Source organism: Malaya genurostris, chromosome 3 (genome assembly GCF_030247185.1).
Source record: "Malaya genurostris strain Urasoe2022 chromosome 3, Malgen_1.1, whole genome shotgun sequence".
NCBI classification, from domain to species: domain Eukaryota; kingdom Metazoa; phylum Arthropoda; class Insecta; order Diptera; family Culicidae; genus Malaya; species Malaya genurostris.
In genome coordinates this window covers 192,418,538-192,432,801 of record NC_080572.1, presented here as the reverse complement: position 1 = coordinate 192,432,801, position 14,264 = coordinate 192,418,538, and the positions used below count along the sequence as shown (strand labels likewise).

Sequence of the window (14,264 nt, the reverse complement as noted above, 5' to 3'; positions counted from 1 at the left end):
CTTTCATATACCATACGACTCAGTTCGTCGAGATCAGCAAATGCGTGTGTGACAAATAATTTCACTCAATTTTCTCGGAGATGGTTAAACCGTTTTCTACAAACTCAGATTCATATGAAAAGTCGTATACTCCCAAACAAGGTTCCTGAATTACGTTTGGATCCGACTTCTGATTGCGGAACCACAGGATGATATGTGAAACGAAATTAAAATAATGCAATTAATTTTTCTCGTAGATGGCTGAACCGATCAAAGATTCAAATGAAATCTAAGAATCATCTATGATTCAAATGAGAGGTCTTAAAATCCCATAAAACCTCTTACTTTTTAGTCAGATCCGACTTCTGGTTTAGAAAATGCAGGGTGATTAGTAAAAAATGTCCATTTCACATAAAAAATCAGGTTGATCGGGTTTGCTGATTTGGATAGTCGATAACAAAATAAATTTATTTCAGTTTAAGCGGTATTGAGTTTTCGATCCGGAATGTACCCCCAAATTTTAATTCGCACTACAATTTCTCAAAGATGTCTACACACTGCACACTGGTGAATTTAACTGATTTCGGCTACACCGATTTTAGAATTCCGGTTCCAGTATCGAATCGATTCTCAAAGCTCAATCATTTTCTCAAAAAAGACCAAATCGAACTTCAAAAACAAATATTACAGGACTTAAGGTCCCATACAAAATTGGTGAATTTTATCCGATTCTGGAATTACAGATGATGAGTTTATAAATTTCATGTAAATTGTTTGGCGTAATAATTTATGGCCATTCGAATCATTTTGGGCTATGCTAATTCCTGAATACCGGCTCTGGAAGTACCATAAATAATGACGAAAAACTCTAAAGTGGAACTTACTTCGACATCTCATGGAATGTTCAATCGATTGTCGCACGCTAAGATTGAAATTCGATATGTTTTGCAGTCTCGGCATTACAGGGTAATGAGTGATTAAAATCTCAATTTGCCGTTTAAAACGACGATAATTAAAATAATGTCATGAGAACTAAAACACCATGCAATATCCAATATATCCTTGCAAAAACACATGCGTATTGATAAAAAAAAGGTATCATCTCACTGCTAGGTGGATTAATCACGTTTTTGAATTTTCAATTCGAAGGAATATAAAAGAGCACAACAGAGCAAAGAATGAACCCTCGCCTGAAAGCGATGTGATTTGCAACCGCAAGAATAGCGCACAAACATTCCGCACTGTGAAAACTGAAAGAACTGCGGGCAGTGACAAAATCCTTTTTATTTAATTTTCTGTTTGTTCAAAGTCTATGCTTTCCACTTCGGTTAACTTAAATAACTGCAAGTCATTATGTCATACCGGCCGCTATTTATAACTCAACAACCGGCAGAACATCAACAACGGCAGCATCTGAAAGGGCTTTGAATCGAATAACCCCGACAGCGGGGTAAGAGTGGGAAGCAGAACCCGTCCGGAAAATCTTAAACAGTAGAAGCTGGTGATACCGAACCTAAAAAAAAGACCAGCCTTTTACCTTACTGACTACCTAGGTTTGCATATTTCAATAGCCTGGCCAGGCGAAGTGCACCGTTTCTAAAATGGAACGCCTAGAAAAGTGAGTACGGAATGGGGCTAAAGTTAGGATTTAATGTGCTAATTAGTTTCGTAATGTAGCCCCGTGCTCGACGTGTGCCGAAAGGTTTAGAACGATTGCCCTTGTTCATTGATAATTAGAAAAGCTTTTGCGTCTCAACTAAAAACCGAATCAGAGTGTGCGTACGAGTGTGCTGGGAGGGCGGTAACGGGCGAGTTAATTAACATATCCCGCTATCACTAGACGTGTGTAACTTGCTAAATGTTTAGAGATACAACATTTATATAACCCATTACGCTGGATTGCTTTGCAGGAGGAGCTAAATTATGCGTCATATTTTCATTGGTTCAGTAAGAGAATGTAGCAGAGCTTTTGAACACTTTGAAGTGGCTATCAAAGTATTTTTTATGGAACATTATATCTAAAATTATTTGTAATTAAAGCACACATGATATTGCAAAGATCGAACAGATATCGCATGGCAAAGGACATTTGATCGTAGAGAAGGCAATCTGTGCCAATAGAGCTGTAATAAAAATGTCATTTGAAGCAGCTAGCACTTTCGCAAATCATAAGTTACTGATTAGTTTTCGCTAGTTACCAAACCTAACCCAGTTTCCACTTTAACTGCTGTCAAATCGTTAAAGCCAGTTTCGAACCTAGTTTCAAAGCCGTTGAACTGAAAATCGAGTGAGCTTCGGCCCTGATTCTTATATTGGGTTTTCTCAAGCCCCCGTTGCTAAATTCGCACAGTTTCGTGAAAAGCTTTTCGAAATAGTTGTCAGCTCTGTTTTTCTTTCTCGTACAAAAAGTTATATATCAACCGATCAGCATGGATTTATGCCAGGACGATCTGTTAGTACAAATTTGCTCGATTTTACCTCGACCTGCTTTTCGCGGATGGAGGAAAGGGTACAAATTGATGCAGTATACACCGATCTAAAACCGGCATTTGATCGTATAGACCACCGAGTTCTACTGTGTAAACTGACTGCGACTTGGTGCATCACACAAGTTCGTTGAATGGTTGAGTTCCTATTTGTGTGGTAGAGTTCTACGTGTACAATTGGGAACCTCAGTTCCATCCCCGTTTACGAACAAATCAGGAGTTCCGCAAGGCAGTAATATGGGTCCCCTTCTGTTCGCGCTGTTTTTCAACGATGCCGCTTTGCTGCTTGGTTATGGATGCAAGCTGATCTACGCCGACGATTTGAAGCTGTGCTTAGTAATTCGTAATTATGAGGACTGCGTCCATCTTCAAAAATTGCTAGATGAATTTGTCGCATGGTGTCGACCAAACCATCTTGTGATCAGCATTGCCAAATGTCAAGTAATTACATTTCACCAAATACTTCGTCCATTAATCTTCGACTACAAAATTGATGGACAAACGCTTACAAGAGTTAGATTATGCGTTTGTGGCGAAGATTATCAACGGCGAAATCGACTCTCCAAAGATCCAGTCTCTCATCGACTTCCGGGTTTCACAACGAACTCTACGATCAACAGGTTTGCTACAACAAAGATTCCATCGGACATCGTTTGGAGCCAACGAACCTATTGCAGCGTGTGTTCGAACTTTCTCTCTAGTTGAAAATTTGTTCAGAAAGTGTCGCAATCCTCGATTTTATAACTTGACCTTATATTCATTAAGACTTTTATTGTCAGATGGAATTACTCGGCTCACACTCAAAGGATTTCATTGCATTCACAGCTAACATGTTTGCTTTGAGCTCGAGACGAAACCCCAATTCGGGATTCGAGTAAAACTTCGATTATTGCAGCTCAAAAACTTCGATGAGCTACAGAAAAAACTCGATTAACACTCCAAATATCAAGCCTGAAAAAAAGTTGGAACGGTAACTTCGAGCTGTCATAGCTCAGCTGTTTTTCAACGAATCTAAATAAATTTTACACCCTCGAATTTTGTGAAGTTCATATATTGATTCAAAAACTTTGTAGCAGACAATTGGTAAAGGAAAATCAATGAAAATTTGATTTTTCCCGTTCCAGGTTTTTTTTACGCGCCCAATATGCCCTATCTGCTTTCCTATTTTCTTTCCTTTGACATAAACGTCGCATAGAAAATATTGAACACTTCAGCTTCACCGAGTCATAACTTTGGTGTTAGTAAACCGATTTGTTCAGCACTACTTCCAGAAATAAAATGCACTGAAAAAAACGAAAAATAGGGTTGTCTACCCAAAGTTGTAATGAAAACTGTAGATAGATGACCTCAGAAAAGGTGAGACTTTTAACAATGATCGTAAATATCTCGAAATTCAAAGTGATGACCTTTATATTTAACACATCATTCGATTGCTAGTGATACCAGTTACAATTATCGCCAAACTACCATTCCTACACTATCAAAAGAAAACTTTAAAAAATCAATGAATTTATAAATATATAAATGTTTCATTTTTTTCACATGTTTGTATATAAATAAAAAATTAAAGCAATGACATGTACATTTTTCTGCTCCAAAATATTTGAATCATTACCAGAAACAATGTATTGATGATCAAAATTATATATCCGTTCAAAGAATCACAAGAAATTTGGTAAAAATACAGAAAATTTCTATTATGGAGAAAATTTGCCAAACAAAATCAAGTCAAAACTTTTAAATATTATGACATATAGTACGGTGAAGTTCTTTCCATCGAAAGGGAAGTATGGCGGAATTTTTTTCCGGGTATCCGGAATGGCGTGCGAGTAGTACGTATGCAACTACGTAAAGCAATTCCATCTTACATCATTTGTGATCAAGACGGGATACATCCGTGTAAAACGCTGATTACGTATGAAAATCAACTGGTTACATGTCAGTTTTGTGAACAACCTGTACACTACGGCAAACCTTGCACTGAAACTGCAAAAAGGACATCTTTAAACAAAAATAAGGACAACCGCCCAACAACGGAAACTAGTGAGCGCAGTACTCCTGTTGTACCATCAAACCCACCAACAACTGCAATTAATTCACAACAAGGCGCTTCCTCTAGAAAAAGGGTGACAACGAGATCCAACGGTAAAAAAATTATTTTATCTAATAAAAACATGGCTCATTCGGCCACGTAAAGCTTGTACGCAAATTGGCCTGAATAAAAATTTTATAAAAAAAAATATGACATATATTGTTTTATTATTTTAGTTGGAAATTGATTATGAACAAAATTTACAAAAATTGAAACTTAAATTCCATTGACAATCTTAAGATTTTTATTAAATATACCTAAACTCTAAAATAATTATATTTTTGTATTGGACAATAGATTTAAACAATTTTTATGCACAACCCAAAAGCGATTGATAACTACTATGATTTTGTTTTAGGTTTCCCGTAGAATCTCAAAAAAACTGTAGAAGATCGGAAATTTTACGATGTCCGATATATATTACGTTCCGACGTTTCTGCAAATCAAAGTGAATATATTGCAATCCGATTTACTAATAAAATAAATTTTGTGACAACACAAAAATTTTAAATAATTTCAATGGCTTTGTGCAATAAGAAATAGAACATCAAAATATAAGAATTTAATTTTCTAACCCATGGCTTTTGCCATGGGTTTAAAACTACAATTTTAAAATAATACATTGCTTGATTTTTGTTTTACAAGCAATTAAGAACAAAACCATATATCTTAAATTTTCCGCTATCCTAAACGACATTAATTTTAATCGATAGAATATTAAAATTTAAATATCACAAACTTAGAATTATTTCGGAATGTATAGAATTCGAAAATTATTTGAATTTTCTATTAGTAAACAATTCAGAAAAAGTAGAGTTCTGAATTTAGCACAAAAAATCACACGAAATTAAGCAAAACTTGTTTTTATCCACCTAGTTGTGTAATGATGCCTTTCTCATATCTCTCTTATTCTCATATAAAAAATGTATTCTTCAAACAGTTTTGTTTGATTTTTGAAAAACATGAATGCTAGTGCATGAACTAGTATAACCTACAGAATGATACAGTTCTCAGATCGGATAGGCCATCTTTCTCAGTGAAGTGAGTCCCACTATTCCAGGTACTTCTGAAACTGGATTCGCCCCGAATATTGGCTTCGCAGCAGCCTTTGCGATTAGCACCAACCAATCAATCTACCTGCAGCTTACAGTTGTCTTCGTTTCGAAAAAAGCCTCTCCATTTGAATGCTTTTTACTAAATGAAACCCTGCACTTATGTTACTTTTGTATATGAAATTCATACTATATAGGGTAATACTTTTTAACCAAAAACATAAAATATTTTTTGTAATCGAATTTTTATCATTACTAATACCATTATAATTAAACAGTAGAGTACCAATAATTTGGAACCATCTTTAATTTCGTGAAGCGGTAGGTAGGTGAGTAGTGCCGGCCGTCATTGGAAGTTACTTGGGAATTAATCTTGTTTGTGCTACGGCACATAACCAATTTCATTATGTTCACGTTTCGTTTTAACCTTGGCGGTTTATGTTGAACTGCAGGTGGCATAACAGTTCAACATAAACTGCTATGCACCGACGAGTCTAAGACGAAACGTAAAGATAATGGTGAAAGTTTGATAATGTTCCATTATGAAAAATCACCACACAATTTTTTTTCAATTCCAAATATCTTAAAATTGGCTGAAACGTTAAAGTCTAGTGTGATCTAAAAAAATCGGAAAATTATTTTTTATGTCAAATATCTTAGGATTGCCTGAAACGTCGAGATAACACCAGATCTCGACGTTCGAATTCGGAAATCTTAAAATTCAAAGTCCCAGAGAGTTGATTTAAAAAAAAATTCGAGATGACTCATGATCACGACGTTCGGTGAGGAAGCGCAAGAAAGTCGAAATTAATCATTAAACAAGTACAGGAAAATTCAATCGTTTAGTGAATCTGGAGGAGGTACTCAAACGATTGCTTTTAAAGTCAGATAATCTCTGTAACAGAATTATCAAATATAGTAACAACCAACGTGAGTGCACTTCATCTTCCCGAATATGCACCTGAATTAGTTTTAACACTCTAGAAGAAAAAAATACCTTATTTTCATATATAGCTAATAAATGCCTTACAGTACAGTTACTAGAGTATTTTTCAATGAAAAACCCCAATGTTTGAACACAATTTAAGAAATTTTAAAAAAATATCTCCTCCGCCTTTCTTTTTATAAACATGTTCGAAGGTATTTTTTATCAAATCCATGAAACGGAATTTTTTCGTTTGCCACAATATTAGATATAGCAGTTTAAAAATAACCCATTTTTGAACTAGTTTTACTCATAACTTCGGTTCAGAAAACTCTACCTGTATGCGACAGTAAAATATCTGATTTTATTTAGGAACACCCTAAGTTGCTCTTTAAAAATAACTGTAACCCTAAAACCGTTGGAGATACCACCATGGTGTCTTTAGCAAAGCTGCTCGATATAAGTTTGTTTACAATTTTGCAGAAGGATGCAGTCCTCTATCTCAACACATCCGCAAAATAATTTTTGGATCACATTTATAATAAGAGCCACCCTAATACCATGTACATCGGAATATGGCTTATCTTTCACTGATCATTTGTTTTGAAGACATCATAGCTCTAAAATATAATGTTAAGCCACAAATGTTTTGTCCCCCTAAATTGTGGAATTCCGGACCACTGTGCAATGCAATATAACTCGGAAATTTTAAAATTTACGATCTTCTATATATTTTTTGAAATTCTGCGGCAAACCTAAAACAAAATCAGATTTTTAGTAGTTATCAATTGCGTTTGGGTTGTGCATAAAATTTTTTTAGACCTTTTGTGCAATACAAAAATATAATTATTTTTAGAGTTTAGGTCTATTTACCAGAATTTTTAAGATTGTCATTGATATCCAAGTTTCAGTTTTTTTTGTAAATTTTGTTCATAATCAATTTCCAACTAAAATAATAAAAAAAAATATATGTCCTATAATTCAAAAGTTTTGTTTTGATTTTGTTTGTCAAAGTTTTCCCAATAATAGAAATTCTCTGTATTTGTACCAAATTTCTTGAGACTCTTTGATCGGGTATATAATTTTATTCATCGATACATTATTTTTTTGGTAATGATTCCAATATTTTGGAGCAGAAAAATGTACACGTCATCGCTTTAATTTTTGAGTAATATACAAACAAGCGAAAAAAATGATATTTATAAATTTATCGATTTTTTAAAGTTTCATTTTGATAGTGCAAGAAAGGTAGTTGGGCGAAAATTGTAGCTGGTATCACTAGCAATCGAATGATGTGTTAAAATATATAGATCATCGCTTTGAAATTCGAGATATTTACGATCATTGTAAAAAGTCTCACCTTTTCTGAGGTCATCTATCTACAGTTTTCGTTATAACTTTGGGTAGACAATCCTATTTTTCGTTTTTTCAGTGTATTTTATTTCTGGAAGTAGTACCTTTCCAAAGGTGAAATTTCGAAAATCGATTAACTAGCAACAAACTTATGACTCGGTAAAGTTGAAGTTTTCAATATCCTATTCGCGATGCAGATACCATATGAATGCAGATAGGGCATATTTTGAGCTTGAAAAAAAAACTTGGAACGGGAAAAATCACATTATCATTAGTTTTTCCTAAACGATCGTCAATAATGATATACCCAAAATAATCTACGAACTTAACAAAATTCAAGGGTGTAAAATTTATCGAAATTCGTCAAGTAACAGCTGAGCTATGATAGCTCAAAGTTACCGTTCCAACTTTTTTTCAGGCTTGGTGCTCCGCGTCACATTTTTAGGCTTGGTATTAGAAGTGTTAATCGTCCAATTAATTATTTTCGTAGATGAGCTGAGACGAATTCAGATGCGGTGTAATTATTTTGGCATTTCTGCATTCCCAAACGGGATATATATATGCTAGTTTTAAATTAAACTAACAGCTTTGGTATACTTTCAAAACAACACACCAATCATTCACTCCCACAGCTCGTTTTTCACTCGCCCACTCATCACAAAATGCAAATGTGTTCCAAAAACTTGGCTGATGATGTATCACTATTCAAATATCTCTGTTCATTCTCTAGGTTATTGCTTCAACAAAATTCAAAACACATTCTACATATTCAAGCCACACATCATCACGCGGACATGAATATCGATGAGAATGACTGCTGATCCGAATCATTCCATATCGATATCCAAAGCTCCTGTGTAGTGTATTTTTTCGTTTTCTAACTAAAATTAAGTAACAAATTGACAATTTCGAAGAACTGATGCTAAAGCAAGTCCCGATTGTTTTGGGGAGGTCCCGATTTCGTGCAACCACAACATAAACGGTCAACTGTTATAGTTTTGGTATATCAAAAACTAATATGAATCACGCAGTTCGTGCTCGCATCTCAGCCAACGCAGTCGAAAATCGTTTGCGGTCGAAGCAAAAGAAACAAAGACAATACAGTGCAGTGAACAATAGAGTGTACGGAATGGTCAAATACGATTTAACAAAGCCTGAAACTTGGCCAACAAGGCCAAATTCAATTTGTATAGATTTCAAGCGTTGCAAAGTTAGACCAGCAGCAAATGAAATTGAAATCTTACTTAAAGAACGAATGCATCTAGACGCTAATAATGTAAGTGAGATTCAATTCAACGAGGCGTCTAACTGTGTGTACATTATGTTTAAACGTGAAAGCGATGCAATTGCATTCGCTTCGGTTAACAACGAGGTGCACAGCGTTGAGTGTGACAACATTAAATACAAAATTCCTGTGCACATGGTGGACAATGCCATACAAGTACGCGTGCATGACCTTCCCCCGCAGTCCAGCGATGAGTATGTTCGGGAAACTATGTCGCAGTACGGTGAAGTTCTTTCCATCGAAAGGGAAGTATGGCGGAATTTTTTTCCGGGTATCCGGAATGGCGTGCGAGTGGTACGTATGCAACTACGTAAAGCAATTCCATCATACATCATTTTTAATCAAGACGGGAAACATCCGTGTAAAACGCTGATTACGTATGAAAATCAACTGGTTACATGTCAGTTTTGTGAACAACCTGCACACTACGGCAAACCTTGCACTGAAACTGCGAAAACAAACAAAACAAACAAAAACAAGGACAACCGCTCAACAACGGAAACTAGTGAGTGCAGTGCTCCTGTTTCAAAATCACCTTCACCATCTAACCAAACAGCAACTGCAACCAATGTACAACAAGGCGCTTCTACAGTAACTAGCAACGAGATCAAGACTGCGAATAACAAGGAAAACGAAAAGAAGACGGAAATCAACAATGCCACCGATGCGTCAATGGACGACGAGACGAGCCACGAACAAAGTGCCCCTCAATCCTCGCAGGAGGGAAATGGAAGCTCCTCTCCCCCTAGAAAAAGGGTGACAACGAGATCGAATACAAAGAATTTTTTATTTAAAAAATCGGCTCAATCGGCCACGTAAAGCTTGTACGCAAATAGGCCTGAATAAAGATGTCTTTTAAATAAAAAAAATAATATGAATCACAAAAAGACTCTATCTGAACACATTTAGACTTTTTAGCTCTAATTTTCTTAAGAAAATATGAACATTATTTTGAATGTCGATGTTCAAAAACCCAAAATATTGAAGGCGTGCACGTTTTCTTTAAGCACAATGATCAACTTCACCATAAATATCGAATAGCACGTAGATTTTGACCAGATTAGTTTTCAACTAGCAATAATCATACCTCGGTTGAACCTCATTGGTTACGATATCGCCACTGCGCAAAGCTGTTTTGACCAGATATAGTAAGTTTAAACAAGATTGAATTCTATATTTTTGTTCTGATTATCGGATGCCAATCTTTGGTCATAAATGTTGAATGGGAGAATGATCAACAAACTGTATCTTGATACAAACCTATATTTTCTGTTTTATTGTGACTAATGTGCGCGATGGATCAAATCAAATCCGCCTCTTACGCTTTTCAGGGTTCATAGCAGTTATAATGACCGTTGCAATGTCTTCAACTTGTTCCGTGAATTTGTTTCATATAAGTTACTGTCATTGAAGTGAAATAACGTGTACTACCTGGGAAACCGGCATTCTGATCATGGTGAACACATCAGTCTATTGTCGGGTAATCATCATTTTCTCTGATGTATAAAAATGAATCCAGCCAAACATATACTCGAAGTGCACTTGCGTTCGCTTTTTTAGATCCATATTAGTATGTGTATCATTCAGTACAGTTTTCTGTATTTTAATTATTGTCCTTTATTTTGCCCCGATTTTATCCACCATTTTATGTGGTTTTGTGTCTGTGTTTTATGTTCTATGTGACCGCTCCGTAGGGCCTGTCGCTGCATGCTTAATCGGTTGTAAAGTTTTGACCATCACGAAACTTTCAAAACCTCAATAGCCCCTTAATATTTCTCAAACTTTTTTTCTTTTCTGTTTCTGTTTCTGATTTTGGCAGGGTACAGGGTCCCCACCCTCCCCTTCTGGGTACGTGCCTGTTCCAATATATGTTTCCACTCAGTCATTGCAAAAAACTGAACACGATGTAGTTATTCTCCTGCATGACATCGCTCGACAAAAGTCATGAAAACACATTTGGAAATGCTGAAATGGGACATTTTGCGGCATCCGTCGTATTCTCCTGACATTGCTCCTTCTGATTATTTGTTATTCCGTCGGATGCAGCAAGATCTGGCATGTCATCGATTTACTTCTTTTGCAGAAATCGAAATTTTGCTTCAAGTTTAGATCACCTCGAGAGACAAGACATTATTTTCGAGATAGAATTCGAAAATTGCCTGAGAGGCGGAAGAAACTAATAACTAGCAATGAACGATACTTTGATTAACATTTAAATTCTTTATTTTGAAATAAACGCATTTTTTACCCCAGAAAAACGGACCGAATTAATTTGTACTCCCAATAATAGTAATCGCAGATAGCCTTACCTACGTGAATATTCCGCATAGGCCAGTTTTATTACAGATTTATGCGACTAATGAATCCAATTTTTACGTTAGTATTTATACATCGTTTAGCGGTTTAAATATTCAAATTTGAATTAAATTGAAATATTCAAAAACTAGCAATTTTTTCGTTTTGTAGTATATATGTCGTATAGCTTTGTCCTTTGTAGTTTTTTCGTTGGTCACCGCTATTAACAATTACACCACTGTAGAAAAAAAAAGAGAAAGACTTTTTTGGGGAATTATTTTGGGATCCAAAACATTACTCCATGTTCCGAATTTTCTAGAAAGCACTTTTTATATTTAAGTACAAAAAAATGATCAGTTGTGAAAATTTAAAAACAAATTGGCCGCTTGGCGGCATTTCCGCCAAAGTGCTGCATTTTGACGGCCGGAAACATAAGTCAAGTAAATCTTGACCAATCGGTTAAAAATGTTACAGAATATTCTCGATAATTATCTCCCAGAATACTATTGAATGGTTTTGCGATAGGATGTTTACTTTTTAAGTTAAACGAAGTGTTATGTCAAAATTATCAGTTTTTTTCACAGTGTCTGTCACACTTGACCTTGAAAACAAAATACGTTTCCAGACGTTTTTAACGGAGATATCGACATTTTTGTGTAAGCGACTTTTCCCCCTATTCCAGCAGTAGGAGTTTTGAGCGCTGTATGACAAAGCAATGCTTGGGAGCAACGTGAAGCAGGATTTTTTATACTGGTACATACAATTGTTTCTAAGTACCAAAAAGACTGTGTATAGCATTTTTTTTTCATGACGATTTGCCACGGACCGATTTTAGCACGGTTCGGTTTTGGCAACATAATCGTTCGAATATGGCATATGTAAACCAGATGATATCAGCATTTTCGAGTTGAAAGCCATTCCATAACTATATTGATTTAAGCTGCTTACAGCAATATATGTCATTACCATTACCATTCGAATCAGTTCGTCGAGATCAGCAAATGCGTGTGTGACAAATAATTTCACTCAATTTTCTCTGAGATGGCTCAACCGTTTTCTACAAACCCAAATTCATATGAAAAGTCGTATGCTCCCAAACAAGGTTCCTGAATTATGTTTGGATTCGACTTCTGGTTCCGGAACTACAGCATGATATCTGAAACGGAATTAGAATATAATTTTGCTCGTAGATGGCTGAACCGATTTCATCCATCTAACATTAAAATAAAAGGTCTTAAGGTCCAATAAAAAACTGCTTGCTTTCTAATCAGATCCGACTTCCGGTTCAGGAGATAAAGGGTGATTAGTGTAAAGAATTCACATAAATTTATCGGTTTTATTGGGTTTACAGATTTTGAGAGTCGACGACCAAAATTTATTCGATTTTCGATCCCGGAAGGCACACAAAATTTTTATGTGGATCGCACTACGATTTCTCTAAGATGGCTACACTAATTTTCAACAATTTCGAATCTAATGATCAATTAGGAGAATTTAACTGACTTCGGCTACGGGAGCGGGTCATTTCGCCTAAAGTCGTTTCGCCGAATGCCATTTCGCCGAAAGGCGTTCCGCCGAAAGGGTCATTTCGCCAAAAGGGTCATTTCGCCGAAAGGGTCATGCCTCATTTATGTTATGTTATCTTTTGCATACAAACCTGTAACCGCCTCGTTTACCCGGTCTACTCAAAGCTAGGTTTCTTTACTTTAGTTAGGTCCGAACGAGCGGTAGCGAGGTTTAATCGAGAAATGTAGTGGTTGGAGAATTGCATTCCATGATCGAGTGTGCTGCAAATCAATAATTGTTTAAAGACAAAATGGGCATAGAGAACAGTAATTTGATAAAGAAGCAATCTGCTTGACACTCGATGGGAAAGATATTTAGAAGTTATCGGAATGAAGAAGCACTCAGCTACTGGTGAATATCAATGCGATGATGAGACATTTGTTTATGAGGTTTATGAGACATTTGAGCTGTCTGGTCTAGCCCTTGTCTCCCCTGATATTTTTTTGAGTTTCGGAGGTTTGAACCCCTAAAACCTTCCCTTGTATACGCCCCTGTAGACAGATAATAGACACAGTCATAGTCCTTTGGACTCATTTCCCACTAAACTACCACTGATGAGCTTACTGTGTCGCGAAAGTGAGGATAAAATTTCAATCTGATTGTGAAACGAACAGAAGTTGATGGATAAAATATCCCCTCACTGTGACAAGCAACAATTATCCACTATGGTAACAAATGTCAATCTGAGTGAAGAGTTCAAAGTCCGTTCCAGGATCCCAGCAATAATGCCCGAATACATTTCAGAGATAGCGTGGAGCTGAACAACGATTCGATTCAAATGTCTCGTTAAATCATTGATGAAATCGTGTTCTATCCTCTCAGTGGCAATGTGGGTCAAAACATCAATATGCATGGTTGGTTGATTTGGATTTCGCCGATGTCATCAAATCGAATGACATCTTTCAGTGGACGGACATGTTTCAGGCGGTCATCGTTCTGAAATTGTACCGTTGAAAGTGATGAAATTTACCATTCTTTAGTGTGATTTTAATCCGAAAATCTCGACCAAAACAAGTTCGAAACTGATTGAATGCGTCTTTGGGTTCGTATGGTTGATAAATTGATAAAAGTTTTCAGACACACACATTCATTCATCTTATCGCTTATAATTCACACCGGAACACCGCGGGAATCCAGGACAAACCCAAAGGCTAGCAACAGTTTTGCAATGTTAATTGATTTTGTTTCGAAACTGAGCAAAAGTTTCGTTCGCTCGGTTTCAAGTCGGTCG

The 14,264-nt window shown here is 36.1% G+C and overlaps 1 protein-coding gene and 1 non-coding gene across 8 annotated transcripts in view; both read right to left on the bottom strand.

The window, feature by feature from the left end:
• LOC131436133 (cyclic nucleotide-gated channel rod photoreceptor subunit alpha) overlaps positions 1-14,264 on the bottom strand; it is a 437,495-nt gene that overhangs the window by 207,158 nt on the left and 216,073 nt on the right. The gene's annotated exons all lie outside the window — the stretch shown is intronic.
• LOC131439694 (U4 spliceosomal RNA) lies at positions 10,167-10,304 on the bottom strand. Its single transcript, XR_009231175.1, has one exon. It is a non-coding gene; the product is annotated as a U4 spliceosomal RNA (small nuclear RNA).